The 16,159-nt window shown below is 41.9% G+C and overlaps 1 long non-coding RNA gene across 1 annotated transcript in view; it reads right to left on the reverse strand.

Annotated features, from left to right (window-relative positions):
- Positions 1-1,591: 1,591 nt before the first annotated feature.
- Positions 1,592-16,159, reverse strand: part of LOC115598525 — a 55,807-nt gene continuing 41,239 nt past the window's right edge. Inside the window, exon 3 of the long non-coding RNA XR_003987708.1 lies at positions 1,592-1,850. This is a non-coding gene — a long non-coding RNA (uncharacterized LOC115598525). The remainder of the gene's footprint in view (positions 1,851-16,159) is intronic.

Below are 16,159 nucleotides of genomic sequence, written 5' to 3' on the forward strand. Positions count from 1 at the left end.
TTCATATCATTTCAGTGTGGACACACAAGTTTTACTAAATCTGCAGATTAAGTCATAAAATTAAGCCTCTGCCATTTTAAACTGTATAAACACTGTTTAAGTGGTTTAATAATGTGATTTATTTGTACAGCATGAACGTCACCTATATATAGCAGCACAGTGAGTCCAAAGATGTGTCCACCTGTGCCAGCTGCTCAGGTGATACCTTTCCATCCCCAGACCTTCTGCTGCAGAATACCAGGGTCCTCTCCATCTGTAGGAGACAGATCTCACTTGTGAGGCTGGAGGTTACCCACCCCTTTCTTACACAGGCATCTGAGGAACTCCTTCTGTGTCAGCACACCTGGTTAGCAATGGTGTCCTCTGAAATAGGCTGCTACTGGCTGCCCTTTGTACTTGACTACGAGTGCCACATCCACCAGCACCTACCATTGCCCCACACGGACGGCAGCACTGCAAGGCAAGGGATCTGGGTCGTGCTCATCTCCAGAAATAATTTTGTCATCTGCCAAGGGACAGATGGAGAGGCAAATGCTCTTTCTACACAGCGAGAAAGCCTTGGAGGGCTAATCCCTAATAATTTAAGTTTATTGGCTCTTGCCTGGAAATGAGAGGAAACAGTGTGCAGCTGTGAAGAGCTGGTCCAACAATAATAGTTACTTCTGATCTCCCAGAAAAAAAGGCCACAAATCTATGCTGAAGAGAAGAACTGCAACTCCATTCCAGCTGGAGAGCTGGAATAGGTATTATGGTAGCCAAAAACACTAAGGATGACAGTAGTGTTTCCATCATCTTAGTGATTCAATCACCATTTACCTCCTCTCTGTGTCTTGCGAACTGTTGTCTTGTGTTTCCAGAGGTAGTAAGGTACTAAGTGTGCAGAGAGAAGCATAAGGAATAAGTACAAGTTACCTCGTTCTTACCAAAACTGATGGGAATTATATAATCAATTTTAAAAGAACCCTGCTAAATTTAATGCCTATATTGCTCTTAAGTGTTTTTTATTTTGTCTGGCTGTAAGTCTCCAAAGGTAGTCACTAGGAACCGCTGGACAGAATTTAGGCTCCCTGAACAGAGTACCAGGTGGTCTTGTGTATTTTAGGCACATAAAACATTTAAAAGCCTGGTCAAAAGTTCTTCCCTTGAACTGAAGGCTCATATTCTTAGATGAGTCCCATAACTAAAACTGCTATCATAACAAATTGCACAGGCATCTTCTTTCCTGGATGTGGGTGGCTTTGATGCCTGTGCTGCTTATAAGAAGCAATATCCTAGAGAACATGAAATTTAGGAAGATGAGTAATGTATGAAGTGTGGAGGCAGTGAGAGATGATCCACATATTATGTGATTCTACTTAATAATTTATAAATAAATATCAGCTTTCCCCAAACTGCCCCTCAGCTTAGCAATTATATGCTAGCTGATTTCTTGTTAGTGATGTTCTTTTATAATAACTGTTCCTAAAGCCTCACAGAGAGTTAGACAATCAAAGTACTGTGAGCAATTTTCCATTTATTCATGCAGTTAACTGCAATTAAAACAACTCAAAGCCTTGTGTGTTTCTCTGAAAAAAATCCAAAAGTTTAGCTGCTACTATTAATATATACAACCTACAATAAAGAGTTAACAAAGCCCCTTTGTCTTCCTTCTTGTAGTATAGTAATTTTCTTATCCTTTTCTGTAGATATCCCGGTAGTTATCCTGTTAGTTCTTCAAAAGGCACACACTTTTCATTCAGCTGCACAGAAAGTGAAGAAATTCAGTGGGCCAGAGTCCCTCAGTGGTCAGATCCATTCATCACAGCTGCCCAGGGAAGAATCAAGGTGAAGATGCAGTGGTCTCATCAAACCTATTTAGGAGAGAAACCACCATTATAGTGGGCAGGAAAAAAATTCTGTTCAAATTTTACTGAGATATTTTACCTAAATATTTCGTATTTCTGGAAAAGCAGTGTTCTCATAGCTCTTAATATAAATTACATACCAGGTTTTATCACCATTCCTTTTTTGGTTCATGGGGTTTCACTAATGAAACCTGATGATGATCTAAATATGCCAGTTTCACAGATGAAAAAGAGAACAGAGGCTGTGTCCTGTTTCATAAGAAATTATTAGGCTATCCTAACAGAGCAGCTGTGACTGACTTCCATATGACCAAACTCTCCCAACACTGATACCCATCAGTCCAGAGCACCCTCAGAGTGTGCAGTGCTCAGAGAGCAGCAACATCTCTTCAGACCCAGGATGCCCTGTGTTTGTCCAAGTCTCACAACATTTCCAAAGCTTATGTGACCGAAGTACATCCCAACACCATCCTGAATAAAAGACTACACTACTGAAGTGCTACTATTCAGTATGTCAGTTCAGTATTTCAGCTGTAATTGTTGAGAGAGGCTTTGATTCAGCCTGTTCCTGCAACAGAATAGGAAGCCACTGACTTGGATCTGCAGTTTTAATGATTATCCCATCCACAGAAATAAGCATTTCATTTAAGCTCAGTTCCTTAAGAAAGAACTATTGTCCCTACTTTGATAAAATGGTATGAAATGTATCCAAACATTTCTCAAACTGTATGAAATCTTACTGGAGGAATATGTTCTGGCATTTTGAGAATAATGTACCAGGAAAAAGTAACACTGAAATGTGTGGCAGAGCAGAGATTCCCAAAGTCTGGTCGAAATGGAATTCACAGCTCACCTTAATTCTTTTATTCCAGTACATCACAGTACAAAAAAACCCAAAAAAACAAACAAAAAACCCAAAACAACCAAACAAACAAACAAAATGGGGATGGTAAAGCAAAAACCTAAACCCAGAATTTTTTAAAATAAATGCAGAACTCTCTGACAAACATAGCTCCAATTACAGAAACACTTCCCAGTATTTTCCTACCAGTTACTGGAGTTCTACAAATACTGTACACAGCAATGAATGACAAGGATGGCAAATCAGCAGGCAAGGTATTTATTCCAAAGTTATTCTTATTAAAAGAAATGCTAATATCATATTCCTGGCATATGACATTATGCTTGAAGAATCTTGCAATTTGCATATAATCTGGGTGAAAGAAATGTAGTTAAAAGACCATATCTTTCACTGTTGAGGAATGTTTCCAGCAAGTCTAAGGAAAAAAAAAACAAAAACCCAACCATCTCTGCTTGGCACATGTTTTACCCAATGTGTTTTCTTAGATTTAGTTACTATAACAGAGATAACAGAAGGCAGATAGCAACTGTATGTATTCTGTAATAAGAATTTCAGGGCAACTGGATTTCTAACAATCTTCATTAAAAGTTCAACATTTCATCAATGTATACCAAAGATCATGCTATTACAATAACTATATACAGTAAGGCACCGTGCATGAAATCAAAGAGATACTTCATATCACTGTAATATACTGACATTATCAAGCAACTTATAAATACCAGTAACATTTGCATTACCATCTACACTTAGCCTTCTTTGTGCTTTCAAGTGCCTTTATGTCCAATACCTAAAAACATGCAATTCAGTTCCACAAAGTCCAAAAATCACATCAAGGAAGTTCTTTATTGGTTTCTCTCAATGACTTCCAGATTAAATCTGCTCTTCTATAAGCACAATAAAGGTTTTCTGTAAGTGTCTACTCTAAAAACACACGGTTGAAGTTAGTAGATCTTTTCAATCCAGCAACAAAGGACCATGCAACTGGAACACAGCTAATAACTCTGCTGATGTCACACATACCAGAACAAAAATCAGTGCCCAGACCCCTAGTATCAGAGGAATAAAACCATATTTAAAAACTAAAATAAGACCATGGAGCACACAAAAGGAACAGGTTTATATATTAAAATATCTGCCTTGTACCTACTCACCCTTCAGACATTTAACTTCATTAAATTCCCAAGTATCAGTGCAAGAATGAGCATAAATGCCAGAGTGCTAAGGTGAGGAACAGGCAGACATTGTAAATCTGTTCACAGAAGTGTTCCAGATTGGTGCTAAAATAAGAGTTCTGAGCTACATTCATTTCAAATAAATTTAAGAATATCTATACTCATTTCAGGCCTTCTTTAGTCATCATTGGCTTGGGAAGAAAGAAATAAATCAGAGCTTCTACAGAGCAGCATTCATTTTTCTCAGTGACAGAAAGTAAAAGGGAACAAACTCTGGCCCTTCTTGAGTTGAAGTCAAGGAGAGTTACATGTGTGAATCCCTGAGGGTGGCACCTGTCCAGCCTAAAATGGCCACACTTAGACACACTGTGAGCTCCCAGATCAAAAAGCAGTCAGCTCAAGTCTCTGGAATAAGAAACTTCTCACACAATGAGAACCTCAAGCAGAGGTTGGGTGCACAAGCTTATAATCTCTCCTTGACACAAAAGCTTTTTTCCTTAGTGTTTGCTAGGAGACATGATCAATACCTGTCACACCAGAAGAGCAACAGAAACTTACAGTGACCTTTCCAGCCCATGCCTCTCCAGTAATTTCTGTGGAGTGGACGAGTGCTTCTCCAGGTCTCTTAGAACAGGGAAACAAAGAAGAGCAAGAGAAACCCAGGAATCCTCCAGAACATCAGCATTTCCATCTACCTTTCCATTTAAGTGTTTCTACCCTTGGTTATTGATATTATACAAACCCATGGATGCACTGAAAAGTAACAAATGAACAGTTGCTACTAAAATTAAACTAAGCCGGACAACATTGCTGTATTGAACAAAATAGATTCTTACCTTAAACAGCAAGGACAAGAGCAGACAGAAAAGCAGCAGATGTGTGGTGACAGAGACTTTCAGCTGGGAAGAAAAACGGGGTAGGCCTTGGCAGTTGTGTAAACTGTGGTTTGGTCCTGAAGGTTGTGGCTTCAGCCCCAAGTCCCAATTCCTTACCACAAACCACCGGAGAGCTCTGTCTAAGTAAATGCAAGGCTAGCTTTTTCTCAGCAGAGCCCCATCAAATTTAAATATCATCCATGCAAAGGGCCTCTGGCTTAAGCATCCTGCCATAGGCATGGTTATTCAGCACAGCAATATGTAGGCATGAATCAGATGGATTTGTGGGAGAGCTGAGACCCATTCAGCCTGACAACCAGGGAAAGTCCCCTGACCACCTCCCATCCCCTGGCTGCCTGCCCTGTTGGACAGTCCATGGGGAGCAAAACTCAGCTTCCTTCTCTGAAAGAAACACAGAGGACTGCAGATGACTTAATGTTGCCCATACTGCAGGAGCATCCTGGGGACCTGAATCATGGTCCTCAGCCATGCTCTGATAGGCACATCCATGCACAAGGCAAAAGGCAGACTCTGCAAACCAGGACTGGCCTAAGGAAAGACTGCCTGCCTGCAGCAGCATTCCCAGAGCAGCAGCTTCAGAACCAGTCCACGCTGTGGGATGGACATCATTCCCAACATCTACACACAGATGTTTGGTTTTGAACACTGGGAATGAGGGAAACCACCAGTGGTAAAAGCTGCCCAGCCTGCTGGCACTGGAGCTAGACAGATGAAAGCCACACGTGGGGCAGCCCTGCTTTGCATTTTGGTGCAGATGTACACAGAGAAAGGAGGGAGGGCACAGATGAGACAGTAGGAAGCTTGGTGAGGAGGTGGGTGTCTATTACTTGAAATCACTCTAAAGCACATTACAAATCTGTTAAATCATTGTGGGTTACCCTGTATTTCAGAGTAAATTAGTAACTTTTCAGAGGGAGTGAAGAAACTACCACTCCACTTTTAAATAATGAAAATGCTAAAAAACCTACACTTAACAGCTCTAAAACTGCAGCAAGTCACCCACCAACACCCACTCCTCTTGTCAGCAGTTTTTTTTCAGCTTTGCCTATTATTTGTGTCAAGCCAGAGATGTTTAATGTTTGCCACACTTATGTGCTCAACTTTAAGGAGCCCCAGATGTTCTAACAGTGCCTGTGCCACTGACCTCTTTCTTCATGGCATTTTGATCTAAATAAGTAAGAAACAGTTTTCAAAGTCATTTGGATTCACTGGCTCTGAGTGCATAGCTGCAAAAAAATCTGCTTTAACATTAACATCCAATTTTATTCATGCCTGAGGCTTCACCACAGTATCTATTTTTGTAAGATTAACAGCAAGATCCCAGTTCTCTAGAAATGTAAAGAGTAACAGCCAATTGTAAAAGCAAGGTGATGTTTCCTAACCTGCCCTGCTCACATCCAGGAGGGTACAATTTCCTCGCCCCTTCCATGGTGGGTGTAATTTCCATTTGCATTTTTGCACCCACAACATGGAGCATGTGTATTAGTCCTTCTGCCTCCCATTTGCTGAGATGCATCTCTGATGAAACTGTGGGTGCCAAAAAATACTAACACAAACCTCACATGTGCAAAGTGTCCCCTGAAAGACAGCTTTTACTCTGGAGGAGTTAAGAAACAGCCATCTTCCTGTACCTTGCACAACAGCATTTTGAATCATCTAACTTGAAAATACAAGTGTAGAAAATGGGCACTTGATATTTCAGCTAATTCATTTGAAACAAATATACACAAAAACACTTATTCTTGAACATGGCAATCAGAGGACAAATTGAGGGCCATTTTTTAACCCAAGCAGCAAAAAACATATTTGTTTTAAATACTGCCTTTGGTATCTGTCAATTAGAGCTATCGTATTGCTGTCAACTTACACTCCTTCTTTAGTTACAGGTTTGCTCCATCCTACACAGATCTGTGCAAATCATTTGTCTCTTGCAAATATGCACTAACCACTGGAAAGTGAAATTAATAAAGTGGGAGAAAATCTGCCTCATAAAGTTGACACTCCTGAGCACAGTAGCTCAGGAGTCTGCTCCAGCTGCGTCTCTCCCCTCCAGCAAGCTGTCTGAGATAGGCAGGCAAAGTGTGGTAAAAGATTATCAAATTGCAGCTGTCATTCCTGACAAAATGCATCTCAATGCTGGAAGGAATTTTAGGTTTTAAGCTAAAACACCACCCCAAAGGGTTCCTCAGAGCCTGTCAATATCAGCACCTTGGATGGAAAGCTACCACTGAGCGCAGTGTGTCCAACATATAGAACCTGCCACGAAATGAAGTTCTTCATAAGAAAGCTCATCTCAGTCTTGGTTGGTAACAATAACAAGGAGACAAGATGAAACCATCAGTCTCAATTGTGAAGACAATGTTTTCCTCCCATATTATTCTGTCTGTCATGTTCCCTTCAGGTTCCAAAGGAATCCCTGTCTCATACATCACTATTTCCCACAAAGCTTGAAAGCCTTCAGGGGGGGTTTCTTCCTGCCCACTGTACCAGCCTTGATGTCTGACTACCTTCAGAACAGTGACAGAGGCCTCTGCCAGCAAGAAAGGGGAACATCTGCATACCAATTAAACTGCTGAGAGCTGAAGAGTTAAAAAAAGAAAAAAGGAAAAAAAAAAAAAAAAGGGTGGGGGAGAATCTTTGGAAGTAAATGAAGTAAATCTGAACCATGTTCTAATTAATGCCCTAGGCCCTGGATTCACCACAGCACTTAGACATGTAGTTAACTTTAAACATGTATTTAGTTCCATTGAAGTCAAAAGACAGCATTGAAGAGGCAAACTACATTAGCACAATTTAATACTCTTTGGGCTAATTAATCAGCCATAAAAATTAACTATGAGAACTATAATCCTTATTTCCCTTGCTATGACATTTCCAGTTGAAAATACTTGTATGTGGCTGGAATAAGCAAAAAGCAGGTCCTTATTCAGGCCACTAACTCCTACAACAGTGAAGACCAATCCCTAAGAGCAGCTGAAGGTGCTAAGCTCTCTGCAAATCACAGCCTAATGTCTGTTTCCTATATGTGGTGGCAGCACAGGCCCAAAAGGTGCAGTCCTTGTCCTGAGGACAGTAACCTAAGTAACAAAAAGAACTGGCAACAGATAAGCAAAGCCAACAGGCAATGGATGGCACATCAGAGACATCTTTCCTTTTCTCTGTTATGTGGCATTTGCTCTGTGTAACGGGAGGTGGCAAGGAAGGGCAGCAGACAGGGCTGGGGAGATAAGGGAGGCTGAGCATAGGTGTGAGTTTGGAGAACCAGTTTGGTTTACCAGAACTGGTAAAGCTACCAAGAGAAGCATCCTCAGGCAGAGCTCAGAGGAAGAGGAGCAGTGCTGATGCCTAAAGGGTAGGCATGCTGGAGTCTGGTCCAGCCTCACTTGTGGGCAAGGGCTAAACTCAGCTTGATTTCAGTAGAGCAGGACAGAACTCTAAAAGAGAAACCCTGCATGCAATCTCCAGATAGATGAATAATCCCTGATGCATCCAAACCTTTTTTCCACTTTCTGAATGGCTGCCAGAACTGTACCAACAATTTGGCCTGAACATGGTCTCCAAAGACCCAATACAACCAGCTTTTGAACTCCTGTCTTCTCTAAGGCATGTATACAACTAATCATTTTGCAAATCAGGGTGCAAGGAAAAAAGCTTGCTGATAAGGGTCTTTTTGCTAGGATTTATGCAAAAATGAAGCCACAAAAAGTTTGCCAAAGTATCATTAATGTTTTTCATGTACCTATAAAACACTAGGAAACTGAGAGCAGAGAATGCCTGGCTGATGCCACTTAGTTATCTCATGCATTATCAAAATAAAAAAGAACAAAAACAACCCTCCAAAAATTAGAACATCATGATCATAAAAGAAAGTACCAGCACAGCTTTGTAGATTAACTTTGAATTTCCTTGCTTTCATTGGTTTAAGGGCTCTGTTGTTACTGTAGTTTTTTCAATTGCAGATACTAAAAATTCTTTTATCTTTCGAAGTCCTTAAAGACTGTTATATAAATACGTAATTAAAGCCGCTTTCAACCGGGTATAATTTACTCTACAGTTTACAACAGCTGCACTAGAGCTATTACAGTTTATCATTTCAAAGCCTAATTGGGGGCTTCTTAATTAGTGGATCCTTCAGTCACTAGACTGTGACTGTGTAAAAGATGCTTGGCAGCTATCGCGTGTTACAAATCTGCATGAAACGTTTGCATGACAATAGGGTGTGTACAAGCCCAAAAGGACATTGGCTGTCCCTGCAGGTCAGCCCATCAGAATACGCAAACCTCCCCACTACAACTACACTCTCCTACAACTACACAGCTGGTCTGCTCACACAGCCCTCCCCTCACAGACACATTGTTGGGAAGCACCAGCACATCCCAAGGCAAGCCCCCAGCCTAGCTGAGCTGACCTGCAGCTTGCAGCCCAGAACACCAACCACATCCTGGGCTGCATCGAAAGAAGTGTGGCCAGCAGGTTGAGAGAGGTGATTCTCCCCCTCTACTCTGCTTTTGTGAACCCCCCCCCTTGCAGTACTGTGTCCAGTTCTGGTGTCCTCAGTACAGGAAAGACCTGTTGGAGCAAATCCAGAGGAGGGCCAGCAAGATGATCAGAGGGCTGAAGCATCTCTCCTATGAAGACAGCCTGAGAGAGTTGGGATTGCTCAGCTTGGAGAATAGAGGGCTCCAGGGAGACCTTAGAGCACCTTCCTGAAGCTGGGGAGGAACTTTTTACAAGTCTGTGTAGTGACAGGACAACGGGCAACAGTTTTAAACTGGAAGAGGAGAGATGTAGGTTAGACATTAAGAAGAAATTCTTCAGTGACTGTGCTGAGATGATGAAACAGGTTGCCCCAAGAAGCTGTGGCAGGTTGCTCCTGGAAATGTTTGAGGCTGGGTTGGATTGGGCTTTGAGCAATCTGGCCTAGAGGAAGGTGTCCCTGCCTATGGCAGGGGATTGGAACTAGATGATCTTTAAGGTCCCTTCTAATACAAACTATGATGGCATTCCACTCTGATGAGACCATTCTCATATTCAAACACAACTAAAAGAGAGGATGGGACTGTGCCCACTGATGGCTCAGGCTGGTTCTCATACAGTGTCAAACACTTTCTTCAGCAAACACAACTTGCTGCTCTCAGGAGCTCTGTACCATGCTGGATTCAGTGGGCACTTCCTCTCTGGCACTACAAGTACTCACATCACTAGATGCAGGAAGACAGGATCCTGTTACTACCTCTCATTTATAGCCAAGAACATGGATTTCTTGTTAGTCACCACTAAATTAGCAGTCACTGGTATTTAAAGGCAATATTTGCAGAGGGAAGGAGGGACTATACCTTCCTGATCCTTCCCCACATGTGGGACCATGTAGAGAGAAACTGGGGGAGCCAGAGCTCATCTTCACAGGAACAGCTCACTGGAATGAGCCTCCTAGCAGCTTGGGCCTCTCAGAACCAATAACCAAAGAACTTGTCCAGACCATACCCTGTAGGACTGGTGGCATTTTGTTAAGTTTTCACCTGCTTATAACAGAGCAATTGTGTTACACGGGGTCAGATTTGGGGTCTGCCAGCATAGCTTTAAACAATACAGTGACAAAATCATGAGGTTTTATTGACTGCAGGATAATATAAATCAGCTATTGAAAACCTGTATCATTAGCACTCCTGCTTTCCAGTGGTAGATGGCTGCAGTAATGGATTGGCCTCTCCATCTCATCCTCCCACTGGAAAACAACATACACAGGAACGATCAATAACCTGATCTAAGTTACTTGTAGACATGTCAGGTGTGAATATTGCCCTTTCTCAAAGCTTTTAAAGACCAGAGAGTTTCACAAAATTCAGGCCAGCCAACAAATTGTTGTGAGTAAATTGTCATTATGGAAGAGAACATCCAGATTCACCCACATTGTTACAAGGAAGTTTTAAACACACAGGCAGTAACTTTATTACATGCATGTATTACTTTGTGGGGTCAATAGCTCAGGATGTTCCTTTTCAACAGGATAAATTTCCATTTGAGGACATTTTTTGTAATATCCATGATGCTGAGGAGCCTCTGTTTGACAGGAAATAACTAGGTTATTTCACCCCAGAGTTTACCACTGATTTCTACAACCAAAATTCTAAAAAACTTTCTAAATCAGTTCCAAAATCCACTGTCAATACTAGGGTCAGTATTGCATACTACTGTGTCACAATATATTACACACTTAATTTAGTGTTGCCAAATCTGAAGTCAATAGAAGCTCTAAAGGTCACAGCCCTGTTCCCCCATGGATCAGTGGAGAGGCTGGAGAGGTGTTTAAGGGCCTTTCCCATTTAAAGATGGCATCACTTTCACCCTAGCAGCATGATTAAATTTTGTACACTTTTCTTCCCCTTACCCTATTCTCTGTCACTTGCACAAAGGGGATATGCTTAAGATTATAAAGCAGGTTGGAGGGAAGCTGAAGCACATTTATTTCACAGGTATTATGTTAAATTCCAAGAATGTCCACAGACACACAAAAAAGTGATGCACACTGAGTCCCACTGTAGCTTCTGTGGGGAGAATGGGCAAACACTTGTTAGAACTTTCTGAAAGATGAGCTGTTACTTTATGAAGAACCTCATGGCAAACCACCTGCAGACTCAGCTGAGTACTTCACAGGACCATCGTATTTCTTTGAGCTGACCTTCCCAGAAGACTTTGCATTCCAAATGCCTAAAAATCCTAAATCAGGTAACACCCTTTTAAACGGGCCCTTGCTGTACAACACTACATTGTGTGGCCTGCATGGCACTAATGCCTTCTTTCTTCAGCGAGTTCAGTGGCATCCAAAGTGATGCCATGGAAATTATTTAATCTGATTTCATTTTGTGTTGACTTGTGTCACACAAGAGCAGGGATGGTCTGTCAGAGGAGGAAGAGGCCACAGTAGCATAGTGGCTGGGTTCAGATAGCCAAAACCATAAAGCAGAGGTAGAGGTTGAAGACAGAGAAGAAAATAACATCATGCCAATGTGCTTTATTTTCAAGAACTTCTACTCAACTTGCCTGCTGGCCCCTAGCAAGTACTGAGAACCTTCCTGTCTTTGCAGCAGGGCAGATCACAGAAATGGATCCCTCTGGCAATCAAGAGATCCATTTTTATGGGGGTAGGATCATCAATTAATATTTTGTGTAGCCCTCTGCTATTGTCCTCTCTTTTTATTTTTTTTTCCCCAGTATATGCAAACACACCAGAAGAGCTCAGCATCTTCTTTCAAAACCTCTCTGTAACACTAACTTGTTCCAACCTCCACCACAGCTCTATCCTTGTCAGCAACTGTACCACAGAATGGTACCTCTGCCCACGCACAAAGGCACTGGTTGTAGGTATGAACTGGAATCTCTCTGTTAAAGGAACAAGCAGGCATCCCGGAGACTGACACAGCTGCTATTTGCATGTAAAAGAGAGGAGAAGGTGCATGACTGAGCCCAAATTAGCATAAGCAAAGCCTCCCACCGCATTTGCAAACTCCAGCTTGCACAGTGGTGCTGATACAGGTGCACACTTCCCTCACAAAGAAAGGGTTCTACCTCAGCTATAAAGAAACTTGGGTAACAGTAGTTCACAGAATTTAGCATCACATGAACTTGTAAATCCCTGTTTCCCTAAAAGTTATAGAGCACTAGAGAGAGAGAAGCAGTGGATGTGGGCTGAGCTGGGTATGCCCAGGTTAAATTGTATCTCCACTTTCAGCTTGATTCCTGAAGCTGACTCCCTCAGCTAAAGCCATATTTTATGGGGTCTCCATCACTTCTGTACCCCAAGATTCTTGAATGTCCAGAAATAATCACAGTGCTCAGTACATCTTAAAATGAAAACCAAAATAAGCAAGGCAAATGCAGTTCTAAACATCCTTGTGTCATTGCCATCTTTTGAGAAATGAGGACTGTTAATCTTTTTCAGCATCAGCCGTCCCTAATAGATGCTTTGGGGATTCATTTATGGCTGCAAACTTTTGCTGAAGACACTCATTTCATAAATTATATGAGTTCTGGATTTAACATGATCTTTGTCTCCTTCTCTGGCAATCTTCACATGTACCTAAGCATCTATGCTTGTTCACATACCTACTTTGCTATAAAAAGAGAATTAGATGTCTTAGTAGACTATTTAAGCACTGTAATTTTATTAAGAACTGTCCCCCCCAAACCATACTGCATTTTGAAATCTTGTTGCAGATAAGTTATAGGCTGTTTTCACTTTAGCATCATACTTTCATGGAAGCTGTTGCAACAATTCAGTGCCTCTGCTATTTCCACAGTAGGTTTAACTCATCTGAGAGACTAGAAAGAACACTGAATACAGACATTAATGGTAATAAAATCAAAGCTAAACCCTACATGAAGAGAAACAAATTCCAAAATGAAAAATTCGATTACACAGTACCTGTCTCCTGTCTTGACTTCCTCATTATACATAGAAATTAACCCTGTCATTAAGTACTTTGATCAGGCCATACATAAACAGCTTATAACAGCATGAAATCTACCCCAGCAAGCAGACAAATGAACAAGGGGAGAGATACTGACATTTGGGGCTGCTGTCAGACACCAAGTGCTCCTATTCCCTCAGGGCCAAACTGCTAGAGTAAATGGGGTTACTCCAAGGATTAATTGCTCCCTCCTGGTTTGCACTACTTCCAGAAAGTTTCAGTAATAATATCTAAGAGACTACCATTTAGAGATTGGTAGCATCTTTAAGAACTTTGAGAAATTTCTAAGTTGTGCTGTTACAACTGCTCTTACGCTAAAGCTCGGTACAAAAATTCCCAGCCCATGACTGAGCTGAAGCTGCATGTGGCCAAACTGGTCCATGTTTGCATTGCTTAGAAATGAGCTGGGGTACCATTTCACATGCTCCAGCTCCAAACATTTGACACTTAAATTTGGAGAATTTCCAAGCACTAATACATATCATAAGCAACATTTCTGGGCAATTGAGGGGTCTGGGTTTTTTTCTGGTTGGTTTGTTTGTCAGAATTTTGGAGCAGAAGTTGCTTTCTTCTGGGATGCATTTAACTCAATGCAACTTCACTTAATTGTGATACTACCTGGATTCCTTTCACATACAGACTGCTACACAACCAGAGGTGGCCAGGACAACAGGGTCTCTTCCCAGCTCTGCCCATGGCCTGCAGTGAGTCCCTTACCAACTCCAATGTCTCTTTTCAAACAGCTCTTTCCTTTTGGCTCTTCCCACCTCTTTGTTTAAGAGAGCTTGTTCAGGTACAACATACAGCCCTGAGCATGGCCTGGGGGCACCCTCTTTTGTTTAGAAAGTATAGCTCAGATGCTTGTTCCTCTCCTCCCTGAGCTGTGATGGCGTTTCTGGTGATTTTCCAGTTGCAGCAAGAACAGATATAAGGGAGAAACCCTGACTCAAGAGAGGCAAAGGCAGAGTTTCCCACTGGCTTCAAGATGGTCAAGATTTTACCTTTAACATTCTAATAATAGCTTGGAAAAACAGTAGGCAACCCCCAGACTGTTTCTGCATGCATTGCTAAACAGACTACTGAAAAGACATTTTATTATTCCCAGAAAGATTGAAGTGCAGTATTTCCTCTGCTTCTCAGAATTCATTTTTTATCTAATTGCTATAATCAGCTCCAGGACATTACAGCAAGATACTGTTCAAAATGGTTATCACCACAATTTAGAAAAACTCAGTTCCAGATCACAATAGCTCAAAGAAAAAATGACAGGTACCATGGAGCTTCTCAGCATACTGTTCTTACTCATGTCCCATATACCAGATATGTGTACACAAAAATGGTCCTTTCCAGATCCACAAACGCTCAGACACTCCTTTGTGTAGAGTCATGCAAAGAGGAAAAACATGCCCTGACAATATGGCTACACACCAGACAAAAACCACTGCAGATCTGGATAGACTTGGAAGCTTTGACCTCAGCTGCAGAAGGCATGGGCCCTTTGAGGTAAAGGTCTGTAAAGCTGAGAGGATGAGCAGTCTCAGCAGCCGAGCAGGGATCAGAAGGCTGGCAGGAGAGGACAGTGGAGGGGAACAGCAGTTTGCCAGGGGTGGGGCTAGCTGGAGGCAGCATTTTTGCATCTGGCTCTAATGAACCAGACCAAACTCCTTCAGCACATGTGTAGTCCCAGCAGTAATGCAAATTAGACATTTCGCCTGAATTTGCAGTTCCTTTTCAAATTCATTTACTTGGGTATTATGAGCATTAAATATAATACTGAGTATTTTGACAACAGTCAAATTTGTAGTAAGAGTGTACATGAGATTTCTAGCAAACATATATCTCTAAACAATCCAGGCTGCAAATGCACATGACATATACCAACTACCATATCATTATTGCTTGACACTTTTACAATATGTCATCTTCCTTCCTAAAAATATTTCACTATTAAAAGCAATTTTGTGTAACAAGCAGCATGCCAGGGATTTCTCACAGATCCCACCTCTGAAGAATCCCCAAATTCAGCGAGACGATCAAATCTCATCTGCAAAGTCTTCTAGAGATTATTCTCTTCCATTCTCCTTTTCAGGGGTCTGGAGTTTGCTCTTGCTCCCACTGCACCCAGGGACCAAATACAGCCTTCCTGGTGAATAGCAGTATGCAGAGCAGATTAAGGGCTCCAGACCTGACCAAGCAAGACAATTTTTTAAGCATGTCTTACCTGTAAGTGTATGTGTTGCTTTAGCCAACTCAATTACTAAATCTTTGTTTCTGCTGTTAAACTGCATTTAAAGCAGTGTGGTTACTTTATTCCACTACTAAAAAATCCCAGCCAAGGAGAACAGCATGTGTCCAAACACAGTTGGATCTGCCAGGTAGAAACACCTGGCTGCAGAGTAAGGAGCTACAGTGTGGTGGCTTCCCTGGGTGGAGGTGAGGCCAGATAGAACCAGGGTTACTAATGGGAATTGCTGGTACTCAGCACCACTGAGGCTTTGTCTCTAGGAGAGAAACTTAGGGTTTATCATGGGGTTGTTGACTGCAGCAGGAGCCCATCACAAAGCCACACCATTGAAAGGATCTTAAGTTTTCAGTCCTTCCCCTGGAGTACAGGTACACCGATGGGTTTCCCTATATAAGATGTAATCTGAACCACAGCCACGCATCAAAGATGTGGGTGTCTCAGTACACCCCCAGCAATCCCATCAGGGAAAATCTCACTAGACAGCTGCTGGTTAAACTTAGGTCACACGCTGGGAGAACATAACTTTGTGAGCTCCAAGCCTTCCTGGCAGCAGGCTGGGGCTTGTGGCTAGAGGGACATAGGACTATTGAAAAACATGCTAATTGCAGTTGCCATTAGGAGAAGAGAAAGTGGTACACCAAGCATTTCCAGACCTGAGTCAGAGAACAA

The sequence above is a fragment of the Calypte anna genome, chromosome 6, assembly GCF_003957555.1.
Source record: "Calypte anna isolate BGI_N300 chromosome 6, bCalAnn1_v1.p, whole genome shotgun sequence".
Lineage (NCBI taxonomy): Eukaryota > Metazoa > Chordata > Aves > Apodiformes > Trochilidae > Calypte > Calypte anna.